The sequence below is a fragment of the Molossus molossus genome, unplaced genomic scaffold (genome assembly GCF_014108415.1).
Source record: "Molossus molossus isolate mMolMol1 unplaced genomic scaffold, mMolMol1.p scaffold_m16_p_2, whole genome shotgun sequence".
In the NCBI taxonomy this organism is placed as follows: domain Eukaryota; kingdom Metazoa; phylum Chordata; class Mammalia; order Chiroptera; family Molossidae; genus Molossus; species Molossus molossus.
The window spans coordinates 54,023,962-54,049,106 of record NW_023425355.1 but is presented as its reverse complement, the minus strand read 5'-3'; the positions used below and the strand labels follow the sequence as shown (position 1 = coordinate 54,049,106).

Below are 25,145 nucleotides of genomic sequence, written 5' to 3'. Positions count from 1 at the left end.
ATCTTCAAGGTGTGACTGTACAAATCCTTTTGGGTAAAAGCCTTGGGGAGTAGTGTGAGGACTAGGAATGTGACATGGGGATGATTCTGTTGCTGTTTGTGAAAGTAATGTACTCAGAGATGATGAGAGAAGTTGGAAACTGGAAGTTCCCTACCCTGCTGAGGCCAAACTCACAGGCTAGTTTGTAAGGGTACCAGTTGGACTTCCACCACTGTCATTATTAGCTGATGACATGATATTGTACGTAGAAAACCCTAAAGACCCCATAAAAAGTCTACCAGATTTAATAAATGAATTTGGTAAAGTAGCAGGATATAAAATTAACATCCAGAAATAGATGGCATTCTTTTACACCAATAATGAACAATTAGACAGAAAGACATTTTTTTTATTTCCCATTCTGCTTGAATTCCTGAGCATCAGATATCCAATATTGGGTTTAATGTCCTGGTTTAACTGCTTCAGTCTCTGAATTAGCGTGAAAATCCCCTCTATAGTTTGATTGACAGGTGGGCATTTCATCTCCTCTTGAACACTTCTCATGATGGTCTCTCTAAACTTTCACCACCTTTACATCTGAAGCTCACAAAAAATATCTACTCGCTCTTCTAATGGCAGGACTTTAAACATCTGGAGATATATGTCCCACCTGTCTGTGTCTTTTCTTCTTCAGCATAATTATCTCTAGCACTTCAGATGTATGTCTTAGATCCCAGGTCGTCAACACTCTGGCCATCTTTCTCTTGATGTGTTTCAATTTGTTAAATGTCACCCTTAGAGTCTGCTGTCTAGTACTCAGTACCACACAGTAAGTGAGGTTGTACTTCTCCAATAGACAGTGAACTGATGCTCCCCACTGCCCATTTTGAACTAGACATCATATATTTATTAGTATAGCCTAGGATGACATTGATTCATTGATATTTTAAACCAATTAATTGTAGAATTCAAGGACATCTACTCTTACTTTGTGGTCTTGAATTTATATCCCAGTTATTTTGTCAAGGAATATCTGCCAAGCTAGGCTTCACCCAACCTTGGATATGTACTGTTAATTTTTTGTACCTGAACACCTTTTTTTTTTTTTTATTTTGGGTACCTTTAAGTTTTTAAAATGTCCTCAGAGTTTTAACCCAGACTTTTAAATCTTGATTTGGTTAATGAACTTATTAGCTGTCACTCCAGTTTTGTATCATCTATAACTTTGATCAGCCTGCCTTAGATAGCACTATCCAAGTTATTGACAAAAATGCTGAAGAGAATAGTCAAGGACAGGATAATTTGGCAGAATACTTAATTTCTTACCCCTACACTTCCAGGATGACAACAATTAAGTAATAAATACTCTGGCACTCAAGTGGCAGCACCTATAAGGCTGGTTGCTCATAAGATTCCGGGACAACAGCATGATGTTCATCTACAAGAATGGCACTATTTTTCTGAAGCCCCATTGTGTTAACTCATGAAAATGGAAGGACCCAAGAAGAAAATGAGTGGAATATTTCTGGCTATAACACAAGGGCCATTAGTTTTCTAATTTTAGTGGAGTCTTTCCTTTCAAAAAAAAAAGGAAAACATGAAAAAAGTAAGTATATAGGAATTATTCATAGGAGTGCTTCTAGCTCCTATCAACAAGCTAACGAGTTTATATAGCTAGTATTTCTCAAATACTTACTATTCATAGTTTCCAACTCTGATTATCAAATTCCCTGGCAGAAGACATCATGCTCATTCTTTCATTTTTAGATCTTAAGCATAAAAGGACTTAGGGACAAAGGCAGAAATAGTAGGAATGACTCTTCAAAAGAGATAAGAATTCATTGAATTCTGCATATGTGGGAAATGCAGGCAGATTCCTTAGTAACTGGAAGGTCTAGCAAATTCTCAAAACAGGACTTTTGTAAGAGGAGGTAAGCAATTAGGGATGGGATACCTGTCTGTTAGTCATGAAGGCTTGCAAGCTAGAAGATTTTATCTTGGAAGATAAACAAGAAACTGAGTCTCAGAGAAAGCAAGTAATTTTTCATGTGACTCCCATTTCAAAGATAAATATATATATATAAATATATATATATATATATATATATATATATATATATATATATATATATATATATGAAGCTCAGAGAAGTAACATAACTTGACCAATATCGCAAAGTAGCAAATGTCAGACCTAGGGTCTGAACCTGGAACTACCGGAAATGCCTCAATGATGACCAAGCAGTGCCTGGGCATCTGGAAGACTGTTCAGTTATGGGTGCCACTAAGCTTAAGTATTATATCAGGAAGATTACAACATTTGGGAGGTGTAGGAATAGCAGTGAAGATGAGCAGTTAGGAGAACTGTTGTGTTCAGTTGAGAGATTATAAAAACTTAAATGAAAGGATAGAGACAATGGAGGCAGTGTGTTTAGTAAGTAAGTATAATCTAGAAGAAGACTGCTTTGGTTGGACTCCAACTCCACCAAATATTTGCTTGAGCATTTGCTCAGTACCAATCATCATGCTTGATGCTGGGAATATGGCAGTAAGCAAGGCAGACATAAATCCCTGCCCTTGTGGATGGAACTTATATTCTTTTTTTCTTTTTTCTAGTTTGCCATTTTTTTTTATTGATTTGTTTTTGTTACAGATGATTCTCCTTTTCCCCCCATTGACACCCTCCTCCCCATTCCCCCACCTCATTCCCAGCTTTGTTGTCTATGTTCATTAGTCATGCATACATGCATGTAAGTTATGTGGTTTATCACTCCACCCCAAACAGCCCCCCTCCTCTGAGGCTTGTCAGTCTGTACCCCACCTCCATGTCTCTGGGTCGATTTTGTTCTTCAGTTTGTTTTGTTTATTATATTCCACAAATAAGTGAGATAATATGATATTTGTCTTTCTCTGCTTGGCTTGTTTCGTGGAGCTTATATTCTTGTGGGGAAAATTTATTACCAGTGTGACCTTGGCCAAATTTTTCAGCTTGTTTAGCTACAAAAATGGCAAGAATGGTGCCTCGGTCAAAGAGCTTCTGTGAGGATTAAATGATGTAATGCATATAAAACCTATAGTACCTAAAACAGTAGCTTTTATTATATCATGATGCATGTGACTGATCATAGTTTTATATTAACAGTTAGTTTTAATTTGAGATAAAATTGTATTGTGGGGTGTTACTGGATTGTAGGCACATTCAAGGTGACATGGCAGAAACAAGGACTTCTGAGAGCATTAGTATCGTTCTTTCACAACTGGGATACAGGACTCTAAGCTCCTTGTGAGGTTAGCACCAGCTGTATAATTTTAGTTGTTTGCCTTTGTGGACAGGACACTTCTAGCAAGAATTGGGTGGGATTAAAGCCTACTCTTCATCTGCTGACATATGCCTCTGCATATTATTTCTGCATACACATGGAAATATGCCACCATTTCTTATTTCTACTTCAAACTGTGGATTTGTTTTCAGTGAGCATTACTTAAAATCTGCTCTATGAATATAAGTTTACTTTATTTATTATTTATTTACTTTATTATTTCAGGTGACATACAAAAGTATGAGGATATGACATTTTTAGAAGCTTGAAACACTGATTATCAGCCTTGGTGTATGGCATTAATAAGTAAAAATAACTGTTTAATCATATAAGTGATTTCATAATTATTTTAATAGGTTCACCCACACTTCTGAAGAAGTAAAATATACTGGAGATCATGCTGCTTTATAAAAAGGGAAGTAGGTCTGAACTCTGATAAGGGCAGCATGGGGAAGTTGAGATAGTTTTGGGCTATCTAAAATGTTCTCTTCTGAGTATGAAGGCATCATTTGCCTTACCTGCATGAGGATTAAAATTCAGGTCTTAAAATGCTGGGATGAAAAATTTTCTCAAATTCAACTCTAATGCAATCATGAAATCTAGAGGTGGGAAAATGATGGTGAAGTGAATGGAAGTTACACAGACCGTCTCCCAGGACCAAACTGGAATGACAACTAAAATAAAGACAAGTCATCTGAAAAACCAACTGAAGAGCAGCTGGAGAGAAGCCTTATAGCCAGGGACATAAAGAAGATCCCAAATCAAGACTGGTAGGAGCTGCAGAGGCAAGAGAGTGCTGGCAGGGTGCCCACAGGCAGCATCTGAGAGCTGTTTTAGATGTGAGCAGTTCCCTCAGAGAAGTCAGGGATTAAACCCCCAAGGCAGCTCCACAGCACAAAGTGGTGGAACAGGGAGAGGCGCCCACATGACACCTGGCTGAGAAAATCACCAGAACAGAGGTTTTGTATGGCAGAGAGGCATGGGAAACACTGGCACTTACCTGAAGGGCCAGTGCACTAAATTACAGCTACAGCCACTCACTTTGGACTCTAGCAGAGGGAGGGCAGACTGGACTGGAGCTATGTGAGGAGAGTTGGGGGTCCATAGCACTGGGGAGAGGGCTGGGAAGGAGGCCATCAACAGCTCTATGCTGAGTCACTCCCCTACAAGGCAGTAGCCATATTCTTGAAGAAACCCCTTCACATCAGAGCAGCTTTAGCCTGGGAGAGAAGCAACTGCTCCTCTTTGGGGAATTTAACACCACTTAGCCCCCTGGGAATGGCAACCTGAGGATCATTAACAGCTAGAGACTACCAGCAAGTCAGTAGGCAGAGATGAGATTGTGAAGGCTTTGAGGCTTGGACCTGACTCTCAATGTTGGGTGTCATGGTGCTTGGGTCTGAGCTGTGAGGGATGGGGCTTGGGTCCCTGCACTGAGCTATTAACGCACACTGCAGAAACCATTTTCTTCTCAAAGCAACTTTATCCCAGGGGAAAGCAATTGCCCCACAAATTGGCAATCCTTTTACCCTGCCCACCTGTGAGATTTTTTTATTCAGTTCAGGGCTACAACCTGAGGCTCATTAAGTAACAAAGACTAATAGTCAGTCTGTAGGCAAAAGCCCTGGGATAATTGAATCTTTGCTTGACTTGCTACTCTACCCAGGAAATTAAGAAAAGACATTGATGTATAACATGGACCCTTCCATACTCATCCAAACCCAGCAGAAGAAAGCACAATCAGCAGAACATTGACACGCAAAGGGAAAATTTAGCAGGCTCCAAAACTACTGAGACAGCAAAAATAATAAAACAAAGAAACAAACCCCAAATGAAAGAACAAGAGAATTCAACAGAAGAAGGGATAAATGAAATGGAGTTAAGCAAGTTATCAGAGGCAGAGTTCAGAGTAATGTCTATGAGGAAGCACACCAGCATGAATAAAGATATAGAAACAATGAAAATCAACCAATTTGAAGTAAAAAAAAAAACATCAATCAGAAAGGAAGAATGACATAGCAGAAATAAAGAGTACAGTGGAAGGAATAGCCAGCAGATCAGAGAAGCTGAGGATCAAATCAGTGAATTAGAAGACAGGGTAGAAAAAAAATTGCTCAGACAACCAAAAAGAAAATACAATAAAAAATCAAGAGGAGAGCTTAAGAGAGCTGTGGGACAACAGGAAACATAAAAACATCCACATAATAAGAGTTCCAAAAGAAGAAGAAAATAAGAAGGAAAAATGGCAGCGGAGTGAACAGAAGCTACACAGACCATCTCGCAGTACCAAACTGGAATTACAACTATAACACAGACAAATCAACAGGAAAAACCAACAGAAAAGCAGCTTGCGAGGACCATACAATGAGTGACACTGACTCGATCCTGGTAGGCTTGCGAAGGTGCGACACGGGGGCTGGGAGCCCACAGTCGGCAGCTCCGCAGCAGCCTTAGCTGGGAACAGCGCCCTCAGATTACACTCCCAGGCGGCTCCACAGCGCAGAGCCAGGACAGAGGCTAAAACAGCCACAGCCACTCACCTTGGGCTCCGGCAGAGGGAGGGCAGACTGGACTGGAACTGTGTTGGGACAAGCGGGATTTGGAGGGCGCTCAGAGCTTTGGCTGAGTGCAGCCACGCAGGACGGTGGGCATATTGCTCCTTCCCAAGGTTCTGAGGAGAGGCAGCAGCCCTCCCTCGGAGATCCAACCCCACCCTGTGGGCCATTGACGTGCTAATTGAGGCTCATTAACAACCAGCATCTGCCCCACCCTCAGGAAATCCCGTTGTGCTAAGCACCTGAGGGAGCTTTTCAATCAACTGACAACACAAAACTCATCAAGTAACCTCGACTGCTAGCCTCCAGGCAAAAACCTAGAGGATAACAGTACCTTTCCTGGGCTGGCAACTTTAACCAAGAAAGTAAGACTTGACAGTGGTGTTCAACGTGGGTCCTCGCTCGCTCATCTAAACACAGGAGAGGGAGCCACAAAAGCAGAACACCAACACCCACAGGGAAAACTTGACAAGCTCCAAAGCCCACAGTGATAGCCAAAATGGTGAAACACAGAAACAAAAGCCAAATGAAAGAGCAAGAGACCTCCACCGAAGATGAGATCAATATGGAGCAATTAGGCATGTTAACAGAGCTAGAATCCAGAGCCATGATCTTGAGGAAGCTGAACAGCATGTGTAAGGACATAGAGACACTGAAAATAAGCCAATTGGAAATTAAAAACCATCAAGAAGACATAAAAAATGACATATCAGAAATGAAAAACACATTGGAAGGTTTAAAAAGCAGAGTAGAGGAAGCTGAGGACTGGATCAGTGAATTAGAAGACAGGGTAGAAAAAATCAACCAATCAGAAAAACAAAAGGAAAAAACTATTAAAAAACAGGAAGACAGCTTAAGAGAACTGTGGGACAACTGGAAATGTAATAATATTCGCATCATAGGAGTCCCCGAAGAAGAAGAAAATGAGCGAGGGTTAGAGAATATATTAAAAAAAAATAGTGACAGAAAACTTCCTTAATTTGGTGAAGGAAGAAGGCATTTAGGATCAAGACGCACAGAGAGTCCCAAGTAAGAAGAACCCAAATAGGCCCACACCAAGACACATAATAATTAAATTGCCACAAATTAACACAAAGCAAGAATCCTAAAAGCAGCAAGAGATAAGCAACAGGTTACCTACAAAGGGAATGCCATAAGGCTCTCAGCTGACTTCTCACAAGAAACACTACAGACCAGAAGAGAATGGCATGAAGTAATCGAAGTCATGAAAAACCAGAATCTGAATCCAAGACTACTCTACCCAGCAAGGCTATCATTCAAAATAGAAGATCAAATAAAGAGCTTCCCAGACAAAAAAAGGCTAAGGGAATACATTAGCACCAAACCAGCACTGCAAGAAATGTTAAAAGGACTGCTGTAATTAGCAGGAGGAATGGGAAGAAAAATAGAACCACACTAAGCAAAAATGGCAATAAATAAGTACATATCAATAATCACCTTAAATGTAAATGGATTGAATGCTCCTATAAAAAGACACAGAGTAGCTGATTGGATAAGAAAACATGACTCATCTATATGTTGTTTACAAGAGACCCACCTCTCAACAAAAGACTCACATAGGGTGAAAGTGAAGGGATGGAAAAAAATTTTCCAAGCAAATGGAAAGCAAAAAGAAGCTGGGGTAGCAATTCTCATATCTGATAAAATAGATTTCAAATTGAAGACCATAACTAGAGACAAAGAAGGCCACTATATATTATTGCAAGGATCTATCCAACAGGAATATATAACCTTGATAAACATATATGCACCCAATATAGGAGCACCAAAATATATTAAAGATCTTCTGGAGTACTTCCAAGGAGAAATCGACAACAATACAATCATAGCAGGGGAATTCAACACCCCATTGACAGCATTGGATAGATCCTCTAGGAAAAAAATTAGCAAGGAAACAGAGACTCTAAATGAAGCACTAGACCAAATGTATTTAATAGATATCTACAGAGAATTACACCCCAAAACTACAGAATACACATTCTTCTCAAGTGCACATGGGACATTCTCAAAGATAGATCACATGATAGGACACAAACTAAATCTCTACAAGTTCAAGAAGATTGAAATCATATCAAGCATCTTCTCAGATCACAATGGCATGAAACTAGAAATCAATTGCAACAAGAACATGCAAAGACATTTCAACACATGGAGGCTAAATAGCATGTTATTAAACAATGAATGGGTCACCGAGGAGATTAACAAAGAAATTAAAAACTTCCTGGAAACCAATGAAAATGAACACACAACAACACAGAATCTATGGGATGCAGCAAAAGCAGTTCTGAGAGGGTAGTTCATAGCACTACAAGCCTACCTCAAAAAACAAGAAAAATTTCTAATTGACTGTCTAACTTCACAACTTAAAGGATTAGAAAGCAAACAAAAAGAAAACCCCAGAGCAAGTAGAAGGAAGGAAATAGTAAAGATCAGAGCAGAAATAAATGACATAGAGACCAAAAAAACAATTCAAAGGATCAATGAAACAAAGAGCTGGTTTTTCGAAAAGCTAAACAAGATTGATGGACCCTTAGCTAGACTCACCAAGAAACAAAGAGAGAGAACCCAAATACACAAAATCAGAAATGAAAGAGAAGTAACAACCAACACCACGGAAATACAAAAAATCGTTAACAACTACTACGAACAACTATATGGCAACAAATTCGACAATCTAAGCGAAATGGACAAATTTCTAGAAACACACAGTCTCCCAAAACTATTCCCGGAAGAGATAGAAAACTTGAACAGACCAATAACAACTAAGGAAATTGAAGAGGTAATCAAGACTCTCCCAGCAAACAAAAGCCCAGGCCCAGATGGCTTCACGGGGGAGTTTTACTGAACATTCAAAAAAGAACTAACACCCATTCTCAGGAAACTATTTCAAAAAATTCAAGAAGAAGGAAGACTTCCAAACATGTTCTATGAGGCCAGCATAATTCTAATTCCAAAACCAGAAAAAGACACTAGGAAGAAAGAAAACTACAGGCCAATATCCCTGATGAACATAGACGGCAAAATCCTGAAAAAAATATTAGCAAATCGGATCCAGAAATACATCAAAAAAATTATTCACCATGACCAAGTGGGATTCATTCCAAGGATGCAAAGCTGGTACAATATTCGCAAATCAATAAACGTGATACATCACATAAACAAAATGAAGAAAAAAAACCACATGATCATATCAATAGATGCTGAAAAAGCATTCGACAAAATCCAGCATCCATTTCTGATAAAAACGCTCAGCAATGTAGGAATAGAGGGATCATATCTCGACGTAATAAAGGCCATATATGAAAGACCTACAGCCAACATCATACTCAATGGACAGAAGCTAAAAACATTTCCATTAAGAACAGGAACAAGACAGGGATGGCCACTTTCGCCACTCTTATTTAACATTGTACTGGAAGTCTTAGCCACAGCAATGAGACATGAAGAAAAAATAAAAGGGATCCAAATTGGAAAGGAGGAAGTGAAACTGTCATTATTTTCAGATGACATGATATTATATATAGAACAACCTAAAGACTCCATCAAAAATCTATTAGACTTAAGAAATGAATCTGGCAAAGTAGCAGGATACAAAATTAACGTCAAGAAATCGATGGCATTCTTGTACACCAATGATGAACTCACAGAAACAGAAACTGAAAAAACAATCCCATTTACCATCGCACCAAAAAAATTACGATACCTAGGAATAAACTTAACCAGAGAAGTAAAGGACCTATTTGCAGAAAACTACAGGTCATTGAAAAAAGAAATAGAGGAAGATATCAAAAAGTGGAAGCACATACCCTCTTCATGGATTGGGAGAATTAACATCATTAAAATGTCCACATTACACAAAGCAATCTATAGATTCAATGCAATCCCCATCAAAATACCAACGACATATTTCATAGAACTAGAACAAATACTTCAAAAGTTCATATGGAACCAAAAAAGACCCCAAATAGCCACAGCAATCTTGAAAAAAAAAGAACAAAGTAGGTGGGATCACAATACCAGATATCAGGTTATACTACAAAGCGACTGTAACCAAAACAGCTTGGTACTGGCACAAGAACAGGCATATAGACCAGTGGAACAGAACTGAAATCCCAGAAATGGACCCAAGGCAATACACTCAATTAATATTTGACAAAGGTGGCAATAGCATACAGTGGAGTAAATACAGCCTCTTTAATAAATGGTCTTGGGAAAATTGGACAGCTACATGCAAAAAAAATGAAACTAGACCATCAACTTACACCATACACAAAAATAAACTCAAAATGGATAAAAGACTTAAATGTGACCCGTGAATCCATAAAAATTCTAGAAGAAAATGTAGGCAACAAAATTTTGGACATCATACGGAGCAGAATTTTCACTGATACATCACCTAAGGCAACAGAAACAAAGGAAAAAATGAACACATGAGACTACATCAAACTAAAAAGCTTCTGCACAGCAAAATAAACAATCAGCAAAATGGAAAGGCAACCCACTGTATGGGAGAACATCATTGCCAATGATGTATCTGATAAGGGGTTAATTTCCAATATATATAGAGTGCTCATACAACTCAACAAAAGGAAGACAAAAACCCAATTAAAAAATGGGCAGAGGAGCTGAATAGACACCTCTCCAAACAGGATATACAAATGGCCAAAAGACATATGAAGAAATGCTCAACATCACTAATCATCAGAGAGATGCAAATTAAAACAACAATGAGGTATCACCTCACACCTGTCAGAATGGCCACCATCAACAAATCATCAAACAACAAGTGTTGGCGAGGGTGTTGAGAAATGGGGACTCTAATACACTGCTGGTGGGAATGCAGACTGGTGCAGCCGCTATGGAAAACAATATGGTGTTACCTCAAAAAATTAAAAATTGAACTTCCATTTGACCGAGTGATCCCACTGCTAGGAATATACCTTAAGAAGCCTGATACACCATTCAAGAAGAATATATGTACCCCCATGTTCATAGCAGCACTATTTACAATAGCTAAGATCTGGAAACTGCCTAAGTGTCCATCAGTAGACGAATGGATAAAAAAGTTGTGGTACATATACACAATGGAGTAGTATGCAGCGGTAAGAAAGAAAGATCTCTTATCCTTTGAGACGACATGGAGGGACCTGGAAAGTATTATCCTAAGTGAAAGAAGCCAAGCAGAAAAAGACAAATACCACATGATCTCACTTATATATGGAATATAATGAACATAACAGTCTGAGGAATACAGTAGACCCAGAAACATGGAAGTAGGGCACAGACTGGCATCCCTCAGAAGAGGGGGTGGTGGGGTGGGAAGAGATAAACCACAGAACTTATATGCATGTATGCATGACCAATGGACATGGACAACTATGCCGGGGACGGGGCTGAGGTGGGGTGGGGTGGGGGGTCCCAATGGGGTAAAAAATGTAAAATATCTGTAACAAAAAAATAAATAAATAATTTATTAAAAAAAAAAGAAGAAGAAGAAGAAGAGGAAAATAAGGAAGGGTTAGAGAATACAATTGCAGAAATAGTGGGAGAAAACCTCCCTAATATGGTGAAAGAAAAATGCATACAAGTTCAGAAAGCATGGAGAGCCCCAAGTATAAAGAACGCAAAGAGGCCTAAACCAAGACGCATCATATTTAAAATGCCAAAAATGAGCCCAGCAGGTGTGGTTCAGTGGTTGAATGTCGACCCATGCACCTAGAGGTCACCAGTTTGATTCCTGGTCAGGGCACATGCCAAGGAATGGGCCTGGTCCCCAGTGGGGGGCAGGCAGGAGTCAGCCAATCGATGTTTCTCTCTCTTCGATGTTTCTATTTCTCCCTCTCCCTTCCTCTCTCTCTAAATGTCAATAGAGAAACATAAATAAATGAAATGCCAAAAATGAGAGACAAAGAAAGAATCCTAAAGGCAGCAAGTGATAAGCAACAAATTACTTAATAAGGAGCCCATATAAGGCTATCAGCTGATTTCTCAACAGAAACACTACAGGCCAGAAATGAATGGCATGAAGTATTCAAGGTAATAAAAAGCAAGTATCTGAATTCAAGACTACTGTATTCAGCAAGGCTATCATTCAATATAAAAGGTGAAATAAAGAGCTTGCCAGAGGAAAAAAAGAAAAGAAAAGGGAATATATTAGCACAAAACAAGCACTGCAAGAAATACTAAAGGACTGCAATAATAAGCAGAAGAAATAGAGAAACATAGGCATAAGCAATGATGACAATAAATAAGTAAATATCCATAATAACTTTAAGTTAAATGGATTAAATGCTCCAATCAAAAGACACAGAGTAACTCAATGGATAAGAAAGCATGGTTCATCTATATGTTGTTTACAAGAGACGCACCTCACAAGAAAGACTCACATAGGTTGAAAGTAAAGGGATGAAAAAACATTTTCCAAGTAAATGGAAATGAAAACAATCCTGGGGTAACAATACTCATATTCCATAAAGTAGACTTAAAAATGAAGGCATAACAAGAGACAAAGAAGGCCACTACATAATATTGAAAGGATCTATCCAACAGGAGGATATAATGTTGGTAAACAAGTATGAACCCAACATAGGAGCACCAAAATACATTTAAAATCTGGAGGACTTCAAAGGAGAAATCAACAGCAGTACAATCATAGCAGAGGAATTCAACACTCCGCTGACATCACTCGATAGATCCTCTAGACAAAAAGTAACAAGGAAACTGAGACTCTAAATGATTCACTAGATCAAATGAATTTAATAGATATCTACAGAGAATTATATCTCAAAACTCCAGAATTCACATTTTTCTCAAGTGCATATGGAGTATTCTCAAAGATAGACCACATGTCAGGACACAAATCAAGTCTCTACAAAATCAAGAAGATTAGAGTCATATCAAGCATCATCTCAGATTACAATGGCACAAAACTAGAAATCAATTATAATAAAAACACTCAAAACCACTCAAACACATGGAAGCTAAATAGCATGTTATTAAATAATTGATGGGTAACCAAAGAGATCAAGGAAGAAATTAAAACTTCCTGGAAATCAATGAAAATGCATGCACAAAAACATCAAATCTATGGGACACAATCCTGAGAAGGAATTTCATAGCAGTAGAGGCCTACCTCAAGAAACAAGAACAATTTCTAATTGATTATTTAACCCTGCAACTGAAAGAACTAGGAAGTAAACAAAAAGAAAAGCCCAGAGCAAGTAGAAGGAAAGAAACAGTAAAGGTCAGAGTGGAAATAAAAAATATAAAGACTAAAAAAATTTTCAAAAGATCAATGAATCAAAGAGCTGTTTTTTTGTAAAGATAAACGAGATTGATGGAACCTTAGCCAGACTCAACAAGAAACAAAAAGAACCCAAATAAACAAAAATTAGTAATGAAAGAAGAGAAGTAACCACTGATACCACAGAAATGCAAAAAAAAAGGATTGTTAAAAAATATATTGTGAATGAATATATGCCAACAAATTGCACAACCTAGGTGAAATGGACAAATTTCTAGAATCTCACAGTCTCCTGAACCTGAACCATGAAGTGACAGAAAACTTGAACAGACCAATAACAACTAAGGAAATTGAATCTGTAATCAATAAACTGCTAGCAAACAAAAGCCTGGGTGTGGATAGCTTCACAGGAGAGTTTTACCAAATACTTAAAGAAGAACTGACACCAATTCTTCTTAAACTATTCAATAAATTCAAGAGGTAGGAAGAATTCCAAGCTCTTTTTATGAGGCCAGCATAATTCTAATTCCAAAATGAGATAAAGACACTACAAAAAAAAAAAAAAAAGAAAGAAAACTACAGGCCAATGTTCCTGACAAACATAGATACCAAAATCGTCAACAAAATATTAGTAAGTCAGACCCAGCAATATATTTAAAAAATTATTCACCATGACTAAGTGGGATTCATCCCAGGGATGCAAGGATAGTACAACATTCACAAATCAATAAATGTGATACACCACATAAACAAAATGAAAAATAAGTCATACAATCATATCAATAGAGATAGAAAAGTATTTGACAAAATCCAGCACCCATTTCTGATAAAAACACTGAGCAAAGTGAGAATAGAGGGATTATATCTCAACATAATGAAGGCCATATATGAAAAACTGACAGCCAACATCATACTCAATGGGCAAAAAGTAAAAGCATTTTTCTTAAGAACAGAAACAAGACAGGGATACCCACTTTCACCACTCTGATTTCACATAGTACTGGAAGTCTTAGCCACAGCAATTAGACAAGAAGGAAAAATAAAAGGGATCCAAATTGGAAAGGAGGAAGTAAAACTGTCACTGTTTGCTGATGACATGATATTGTATGTAAAAAAACCCTAAAGACTCCATAAAAAAATCTATCAGATTTAATAAATAAATTTGGCAAAGTAGCATGATATAAAATTAACATCCAGAAATCAATGGCATTCTTTTATACCAATAATGAACACTTAGACAGGGAAACTGAAAAAAACAACAATCCCATTTACCATTGAAACAAAAATATAAAAATAAAAGACCTAGGAATAAACTTTATCAAGGAGGTAACAGCTGTTTTGTTTGTTTGTTTGTTTGTTTGTTTTAGAAAACTACAAGTCATTGAAAAAAATAGAAGAAAATATAAAGTGTAGAAAAATATACCATGTTTATGGGTTGGAAAAACCACAATCATTAAAATATCCATATAACCCAAAGCAATCTACAGATTCAATGCAGTCCTTATTAAAGTATCAGTGGCATATTTCACAGATATAGAACAAATACTCCAAAAATTTATGTGGAACCAAAAAAAGACCCTGAATAGACACAGCAATCTTGAGAAAGAAGAACAAAGTGAGAGTGATCACAATTCCAGATATCAAGTTATACTAAAAAACCATCATAATCAAAACAGCCTGGTACTGGTACAAGAACAGGCATACAGATCAATGGAATAGAACAGAGAACCCAGAAACTGACCCAAGATAGTATGCACAATTAATATTTCATCAAAGGAGGCAAGAGCATACAATGGAAAAAAGACAATCTCTTCAATAATTGATGTTGGGAAAACTGGACAACTACATGCAAAAAAATGAAACTAGACACCAACTTATACCATACACAAAAACAAACTCAAAATGGATAAAAGACTTAAATGTTGCTTGTGAAACCATAAAAATTGTAGACAAAAATGTAAGCGGCAAAATCTCAGACACGATACATAGCACAATTTTCACTGATACATGGCCTAGGGCAAGAGAAAGAAAGGAAAACATAAAAAAATGGGAGTACATAAAACTAAAAAGCTTTTGCACAACAAAAGAAACCAGCATCAAAATGAAAAGAGATCCCATTCTTTGGCAGAACATATTTGTCAATGATACCTCAGATAAGGCATTAATATCCAAAATATATAGAGTACTCATACAACTCAACAAAAGGAAGACCAACAATCCTATTAAAAAATGGGCAGAGGACCTGAATAGACACTTCTCCAAATAGGACATACAAATGGCCAAGAGACATGAAAAAAATGCTCAACATCTCTAATCATCAGAGAGATGCAAATTAAAACGACTATGTGGTACCACCTCAAACCTGCCAGAATGGCAGCCATCAACAAATCCTCAAACAACAAGTGCTGGTAAGAATGTGAAAAAAAGTGTACTCTAGCACACTGCTGGTGGAAATGCAGACTTGTGTAGCCACTATGGATAACAATATGGTGTTTCCTAAAAAAAATTAAAAATAGAACTGCCATTTGACCCACCAATGATCCCACTTCTTGGAATATATCCTAGGAAGCCTGAAACACCAATCAGGAAGAATATATGCACCCAAATGTTCATAGCAGCACTATTTGCCATAGCTAAGACCTGGAAATAGACCAAGTACACATCAGTAGATGAGTGGATAAAAAAACTGTGGTACATTTACACAATGGAATACTATGCAGCTGTAAGAAAGAAGGATCTCTTACCCTTTGAGACAACATGGAGGGACTTGGAGAGTATTATGCTGAACAAAATAAGCCAGTCAGAAAAAGACATAATATCACTTATTTATGGAATATACTGAACAAAATAAGCTGTCTACCAAAAGATATTCAGAGTCATGAAAGTAGGGAACAGACTAACAAACTTCAGATAACCACAATCATTAAAACGTGGAGTATGGGACGAGTGGGAGGAGATGAACCAAAAACTTATATGCATATATGCACCACCAATGGACATAAACATTACGTTGGGGAAAGCAGGAGGAGGGGGGGGAGGGGATCAGTGGGGCAAAAAGGAGGACATCTGTAATAGTTTTAACAATAAAAAAAACTTTCTTCACTTGAATTTCCACCCCCAACTACATAGACAATTTTTATCCAGCTAGTGGACTTGACCTCATTTTCTATTTTTTGGCCTAAACAATGATTGACTTCCTCAGGGAAACTGCTCTTACTCCCTCAACAAGTCTAGATGGATCTCATAGTATCCTTCACAACATGGAAAATGTTTATGAATAATTAATGAGTCAGTTGTTCAATGTCTATCTCTCCCGGCTTTATATGGGCAGGAATAGAAAGCACTTGTATCGCCCTTTCTTTCCAACTTAGCACAATGCCTGGCACTTAGTGGGTGCTCAAGAAATTTAGTTGACTGACTAGATGAATTAATAAGTAAAATTCAAGAACTCTGGGTTCTGGTCCCAACCCTGCCATTTTCTGGATAATTGGCCATAGGTATGTCACTTGAACTCTTTGAACCTTAGTCTAGTCACCTGAAAAATGAAGATTCAATTATCTTTAGGTTCTTTTTGGCTTGAATAGTTTACTATTTCATTGAAGTTGGGATTCTGATTCTTACTAGTGGGGGGAAATATTTTGGTTAAACTACCTGCGATTTGCTGCCTCTTAGCTCCAGGGATCTCCAGTATACTATAATGTTTTGAATTGTCATGGTAAAAAGAGTATAATTAGCAGATTCCTCTTTAAAGGTCTTATAGCAGAAACAATATTGGTGTGCTTGGGAAAGGACTAGTAATTTGCCTATTTCAAACTTGATTTATCATGTGTCATAGCCATCTTTGTATCCACAACAGCAAACACAGTGCCAAGATCAGAGTATGTGTTCAAAATGTCTTCAGAATTAGATTAAGGTGACAACTGTGAGGCCATACACATGGAATGAGTAGACAATTTCCCCATATTTTTATTTTTATAATCTTTACCCAGTTGACTTTCCAGAACAATCTAAAGCATAGCTGCCTACATGGTGTGGTTTGAGGACTACTAAAATGCTCCTATATGTCCTTGATTTACTCCCCTACCATCCTACTCAGGTACCAGAAATTTCTACCAAGTTGTTTTAGGTTGGAATAGAAAGTTTCTTAAAATGGAAATATTACATCTGGATCAGCTGGAATAAGTGAGATATTAGTGATCATTAATAACTCAAAATAAATTAGTTTTTGTCTTAGCTGATGCCAATGTCCTGAGGCCATATAGGACACAGGATGCATGTATTTTAATTAGGACCTTACCAGTGAGAATTAAGAAAATTGTGGAACATGGGGTACTATTCAGGAAAAGATTTGGAGAACATCACAATAAACTTAACTCAAGTAGCTAACATTCAGCTTGACAGCATTGGCCTCCTCCACTAGGGAGTGGCACCAATAGTCTAGTGGGCACTGAAAATCATCTGGGACTACTCCACAGTAGCAAGAGTGACCTTCACCTGGTCTTGAGAAAGCTTGTGCCCCTTAGCTTTGCTGACAAATTTTCTTTAAGTATAGGAACTGAGAATTCTTTAGTTATTTTCCTAATTGCCTTCCCAATGCTATGCATTTCTCAAAGACTCTTCAATTTTAACATCCCCGCTTCCCTCTCAGCATCTAATTAGTGATCTACACCCCCTGGGCAGCCATTAGTCCTTATGGCATACATATTTGCTTATAATATTGGTAATAATGAATATGATTTGATGAACACTCACTGTTTTTCAAGACATCATGCTAGGCCCCTACATATGTTAGCTCAACTATCAGGTCCATTTAAGTACAAAATGTATGATCTTTTTATTAGGCTATAATGACTTATTTTACTTAACCCATGACCTTTTCTTCCATCTACAGTAGAGCAACATAGACTGGAGATTTCTGTGATAAGCCAATCAGCAGTTATGGAAATTACTGTGTGCTCCATACTGCGCCAAGTGATATGGAGGCAACAGAAAGAGAAAATATAGTCCCAGACAAATACCTCACTCTGAGAGCTGACTTCTGTCCTTTACTCCCAGTTTTCTTTCTCTAGTTCTTGTACAGAGACACAGATCCCCTAAGTAAACCAGGAGATAGATACCAAGGGGATAAGCACATTCCATTTCCTAACACAATATGTTATGTAGCAGGGTTAGGAAATAGGCTATTCAAATTAATTCAAAGTTGTGTTTAATGGAGAATTATTATAGACACAAAAGTGTAGAAAAGTAAATGCAATAAATTCATGGCACACCAGCCATATAAAGAACAGACTATGATTTTCTCTAATAATTCTGAAGGCATCACACCATGTAGGCATCTGTGCTTCAGATCATTCTGGAGAGTCAACTGGATACAAATAATCAGTTTTGGGGTCATCATGATGAATGTATTCTAAATAGTGAGAGGTAGGGTGGTATAATGAAAAACACATCCATTTTGGTAATCAGAGGACCTGACTTCTTAGTAATGCAATCCTGGGTACACCCCTGGGCCTCAGTTTCTCCATCTTCAAAGAGTAGAGGTCAGTCTCTAATCTCTAATGAATCTTTCAGCTCTCAGAGTTTCACTACCCAGCATGGAGATGGGTATGGTCCTGATAGATTGACTGCCTGAACATAGAGTTTTCAGCATTTCATCCTCAGTGAGACACTCCTCCTTTTGAATGAAACAAGTATGTTGCCTGTGGTGATCAGGCTTCAATAGAGTATGTGCCCCATTTCATATAATCAAACTAACTGCTTTGTTGACTTCTGTGTTGAACTGTCCTCCTTCTTTGGCAACCCTAACTTTTCTCCATCAACAACATCCTAATTTTCCTAGGTCTCTGGCAATCCAAATGGGCCTCCTTCCTTCTCCAGCCCTGCGAGGATGATTTTCTGATTTGTGCCTTTGGACTAGGTATATTTTACATGTGCTTGCCTAAGTGCTGAGGGGTGGGAGTGAAAGTGAGTGTTGGACATGGAGTCATTGTCATAAAACCTGGATTCAAACATCTGCTTTTGAGTGGATCCTTAATACCAGAAGGCATCACTGAGGCCAGGCAGTGAACTCAAGGGTGTTATTAAATCTCTCTATAAAAAAACATTTCTTTTTGATTCACCTGCCACGTGCTTCTATTCTAAAAAAGCCCCTAACCAAATTCCCAATGACCAAAGACATGGTCTCATGTCATTGGACCCATTAGCTAGCTTTAGGCATGCCCCCAGCCCAATGATGTTTCGAGCCACTGATTAAAAAGGCTCTCTTGGCCCTTTGAGTTCCTCCCAGATATTCTGGAACTCAGTAATTGTACAATAATATAATTTGCTATAATGTCCTTTCCCTTTTCAAGCAGCACAGCTGCCTGTGGTCTACAAGTCCCTGCTCACTGTATTTGATGAAGGATATATTTAAAATAAACAGCTGAAATGACCTCATAAAATGGCTCCTACATATCATTTCTATCCCTCATTGAAAGCATAGGGTAGCTCCATGAGGTTGACTGCTGTAAGGCTGACAATATTGGACAGAAAGCCTGTGCTATTAAGATAGTTTCCATTCTTTCTTTTTGTATTATGTTATTGTTATTAGAGCAATTTTTTTCTAAGAAGTGCTAGAGGGACAGCAGGAGAAGCTGAAAGGCTCCAGTCTCTAAAATGGAAGCAAAGACTTAACAGGAGAACACCTTGGATGCAACTCCTTCTGCATACTCTATGTCTTTATCTATTTGTCATTGGCAAGTGAGCTTCAGTGATTTAACTGGAACACAGAATGTCTCTCCAACTACATTACCATTAACTGAAAGAGATGATAATAGAGCAAGAAATACATAATAGAAGTAACTATACATCCCAATATTTGAACCATTCAACTCAAGATAATCAATCATAGAAAAGATGGAAATCTCCTGCCTCCCAAATTAGTTCACCTCATGTGGTAGAGAAAAAATTCACTGTGATATATACACAGACAACAGTGACAAAAAGTCAGGCAATTGGGAAATGATGTTCCACTTTGTGTCTCATATACAGTTAATTTTATTTCTAGGTCTACTTGCTCTTGTTCCCAAGAATATGTGTCTGGCAGATAGTAGGTGCTCAATAAATAAGTGTTGATCAATTCATCAATACTTTCAGTCCATCCTTCTGGCTGGAAGATGCTCTGAATCTATTAATCATCTACATATATTTCTTAGGTGCTGTCTTTTCATCTAACCATCCATTAATTTATTTCTTCATTCAATAATTACTTTATTGCATATCTCCATTATCAGGTATTGCAATAAGCATTGGGAAAACAAAGGTGAACAAGGCATGTACCCTGCCTCAAGTAGCTCATAGTGTACATGACAAGGACCACAGCAGACAAAAAGGAAGTGCTATGTATTAACTCTCACATATTTTATCATCTAGTAAAGGAGACAAGCATTCAAGGGCCATTATGTGGTTTGTATGTTAAATCAATACCTTATAAAACTCCTGCATAACTGTTGGCTTATTATTTAAAGTATTGGAAAAACAAATCAATTCCATAAGTGTCAAGGACATTCCTAACAAAGGGCTGAACAGAATTGGCAGGCTCAGTGCCATGAAAAAGTCCAATGAGATGGACAGTTGTGCTTATGGATACCTTCCAGATCAGCAGAAGTAATCCAGGCTGCTCATATTTGCTCATTTGCCTTTCCCATCCTGAAAGCAGGGCAGGCTGTCTAGTGCTTTAGGGATACATCTTGGGATCAAGGTAGCTTCATTGATGTCAAAATAACACTTTGACATTAAAAAGCATATCTCAATAGCAGTGCTGAGGAGCCCCAAGAGTATCTACAAAGTTTTGAGTCAATAGGTAAATAGGATGAAGCAAGATGTTATACTCTTGAGCAACTCAATTGATAGATCTTATGGTGTGTGGTAGTAAAGAGTGAAGTGGATAATAGGCAGGGCAACCCTGATGTTAAGAGAGACCCAGCTGTAGTCAGTATATTGATTTTTATGGAAAGATGGAACTCACTGGGGAGCATTCAAAAAATTACTGATATTTAGGACTCACCACACACCAATTAAATTAGAACTTATATGCATGTATGCATGAACAATGGACATGGACAACAAAGCTGAGGACAGGGCAGAGAGGGAGGGGGAAGGGGGAATCAGTGGGGGGAAAAGGAGAAACATCTGTAACAAAAATAAATAAATAAATAAATAAATAAATAAATAAATAAATAAATAAATGAATAATAATAAAAAAAGAAACCCTGGGGAGAGTATTTAGCAATAGTACGCTCCCCAGGTGTTTCTAGTGTGAAGTTAGGGATGATAACCACTGATCTAGCTCAACATTGTTAATTTAAAAATGGGGACACTAAGGCTTAAAAAGGGGAGATATTTTCTTCTAGTTCCTCTGGCTGGTGATAATAGATTTGAGACCAGAGCAAGTATTATTATGTTAGTGATTTAAGAAGAGGAGATACCCAGATGTTGTGAGCTCAGCCCTATAGACTGAGAGGTCCCAGTTTGATTCCCGGTTAGGGCATGTGCCCAGGTTGTCGGCTCGATCCCAGTAGGGGGTGTGGAGGAGGCAGCCGATTGATGTTTCTCTCTCATCAATGTTTCTATCTCTCTACCTTCCTCTATCTCTAAAAAACCAATAAACATATTTAAAAGAAAAACAAAGAAGAGGAGAATTTCCAAGTAGAAGATAATCCTTAGTTTCATCTATATTTATATTTTTTGTGTATAATATCTGACAAAATTTACCAAAGATTCTAATATAATTAAAACATCTAAAACATACTCTTATCATTGATAGGAGTATGGTCTTCATTCATTCATTATTTGGAATGTCTGCTATGTGTCAAATCCTGTGCTGGGTACAATGAAGACTCCTTGGATAGAATGCTTAAGACAGGATCTTGGATCAAGGAGCTCCGTGCCTGGGAGGCTGAATAAAGAAGAGGGAGCCAAGATACATCCACAGGCAAGTTTGATCTGCTGAGAGAATCAGTTAGCTTTGATAATGGAGATCAGCTCTGTGTCTTGGTCACATATTCTACCCTTTTGAACAGTGAAACAGTGATGTTTAGTATTTGTAGGAATGCTTGCAGAAGTTAGTCATATATGACCAGAAGGTTGGTAATGGTGAGGGGCCAAGAACAGTGTTTCACAATCCCCCAAGGGTTTGGCAGCATTTCTGAGAGAGTGAATGTGGTATGGTGGAAGTAGTACATTTTATTGTAAAAGACATGGGTAAGGAAAGTCATATACACTTTGGTTCAAATCCCAATTTCCCTCTTACTAGCTGTGTGCCTGGGATACAACTTGCTGAGCCCTATTTTCTTTGTCTAAGATGAGGATAAAGTGTTGATGATCCCATCTGCTTCCTACTCTCACAGGTCTCATCCCTCCTTTACTCACTATAAAGAACAAGGTCTAGCTACAGCAGTAGCCTGTCACTGGTCAGAGAAGAAACTACAGGTCTGCTGTACCCTGAATATTCTCACATGTGTGCTTATATTTTTACAGTTGTACAAATCAGCCCTTCTTTCTTTGTTCTTTTTTATCTCCATCTGGGTTTCTTCCCAGTATCTACTTCAATATAATATATATGCTGTCCTGGGAGGCCAGTGTTGCTACTTGAAGCCCAATGTAAGTTTGTATTCCTTCTTCTGTGTACTATGTCATTTTAGCATGGATGGTTGTTTGGATTCACTGGCTACTTTTGAGCACCTCTGCATTCCTCCCAGGGTGATAATCCTTACCCTAAATGTGTTCCCAGTTTCTGAAAACCGTATTAATAGTTATGTGATATAAATTATGAAAGTATCACATGTTTAGTTTCCATTTTATCTTAGAGATGCAAATTGATGATAAACTGACCTGTTGTATCATTGTTATTTGTACTTTGGATTTTATTTTTGTGTGTGTGCAAGCTTGTTTTTCTTTAAGATAAAATATACTTGTTTCTAAAATAAAATTTGAATTTGAACATACTGTTATATCATATTATCACTTTTATTCCTCATTTAAAAAAAAATTTTTTATTGATATTTTAGATAGAGAGGAAGGGAGAGAGAGATAGAAACATCAATGTGAGAGAGAAACAGATCAGCTGACTCCTGTCTCCCCCACTCTTGGGATTGAGCACAACCTGGCCAAGTGCCCTGACCAGGAATTGAACTGGGACCTCTTAGTACATGGGCTAATGCTTAATCCACTGAGCCACACCGGCCAGGCTATTCTTCATTATTTTACATGCAACAACTAATATGTACTTCATAGGCTTGTTGTTAGGATAAATAAAACTAATAGAAGTAAAAGTGCTGAGCACATAGTAGGTGTTTGATAAGTGCTGGTTTCTACATACCCATTAAGCATTTCTGAAGACTGTCATATTTCCTTAAATTTTGAAGGGCATTAGGATGGTCAATAGTTTTCTTATCTATAATATTTTCTTCCTATGCCAACCCATGAGGCAGGTAGTTAGTATCATCTCTGTTTTATAAGTGAGAAAATTGAAATGATAGAATGTGCCTCCTCTTATGTTACCAAGGGAGTTAGCAGAGTAAAGACTAGAACTGAAACCTTAGAAATTCAGACATGGGGCTTATTCTGCTTCCCTTTATTGAAAGTCAGGTTCTTGCAGTTGTCATAACAAACAGTGCTAATTTCATTAGTTAGTGTACAAGAATAAAACTAATTAGAAGTTGACCATTTTTATTAGTGTAAGGTTAACAGTAGCCAAAGTACACTGGGACAAAGAGAGAGCTTTTATCTGAGGCAGAATGAATGAGATCCTTCTTTTCTTTTTTTTAAATTTATATTTATTGTTGAAAGTTACAAATGTCCCATGAGATCCTTGTTGAGTTACAAATAAAAACAGCAAGCAGAGTCTCAGTATATATTCACCCTTATCACAAGGCTACAAGTCTGGGTCTCCAGGGCAACATATTAAAGAGAGATCTACCACCATCGTCCTTTCCTACCTATGTGCATTAACATCTTTCCAAGGTAATTCCTCAAGCTATCTATAAATAAAGAATATGAAAGTTTTAGCCAGGTCTTTCTCATAGATTGAGGCAGGTCAAGATAAGCCTGTTATGGGTTATTTATTCTTTATTTTCATTCCCCACTCAGTAGCTGACTCATCATATGACCTTAAACAGAGGCTTTTGTTCTAAAGTCAGCATTTGAAGTATGAGGCTAAGAATACAGACCCACTCACAGGATGCTCAGGTTGACTAGATAATTTCTGCTTTTAAAACATAAAGGATTTTCTAGTGAGTCCCATGGGGCTGAGGATCCCCTGAAATGATGTGACAGGGGGCTGGCCCATCATGCCCACAGTCTGTGTCTGCTGTCACTGTCCGAGTCTAGGCTGCCTGCCAAGTGCTATTTTGGAAACAGCTCAAGTTGTCCATCTTTTGAAGGTCATGGACGTTCTACTTCATGGTAATGCATGTGGCAGAGAGACTGAGAGAAACCTCAGTGTCACTACTAGAGCTTTAAGCGTAGTGCTTATGGTCTATATTCAAGGCCAAACCAGGTACCTGATACATTGATATTGTGGATAATATTCACATGGTAGGGCATAGGAAACAACAAATCAGAATAGATTCCAGCTATAGTCCTAGAGCAAGAACCTGGAGGCTCTTTGCTGTGTCAGGTATTGCCTGTTAATTTTATTTATTTATTTTATTTTTAATTTTAATTTTATTTTTTTCATCACCATTTATCCCCTCTATGCCCACTTCAACCTCTATTCATCCCCCTCAACCCCCACAATCACCACACTGCTGTCCATGTCTATTTCTTTTTTGCTCAGTCACTCCCCACCCCCACCCCAAGCTGTCTGTCTGCTGTCCATCTATGAATCTGTCTCTGTTTTGCTTGGTAGTTCAGTTTGTTCATTAATTTTCACATATAAGTGAAATAATATGGTACTTGTCTTTCTCTGACTGGCTTATTTCACTTAGCATAATGTTCTCTAGATCCATCCATGCTGTTACAAAGGGTAAAATTTTTCTTTCTTTTTAT

The 25,145-nt window shown here is 37.9% G+C and overlaps 1 protein-coding gene across 2 annotated transcripts in view; it reads right to left on the bottom strand.

Moving 5' to 3' along the window:
- Nucleotides 1-25,145, bottom strand: part of GRIA3 (glutamate ionotropic receptor AMPA type subunit 3) — a 536,255-nt gene that overhangs the window by 440,585 nt on the left and 70,525 nt on the right. The gene's annotated exons all lie outside the window — the stretch shown is intronic.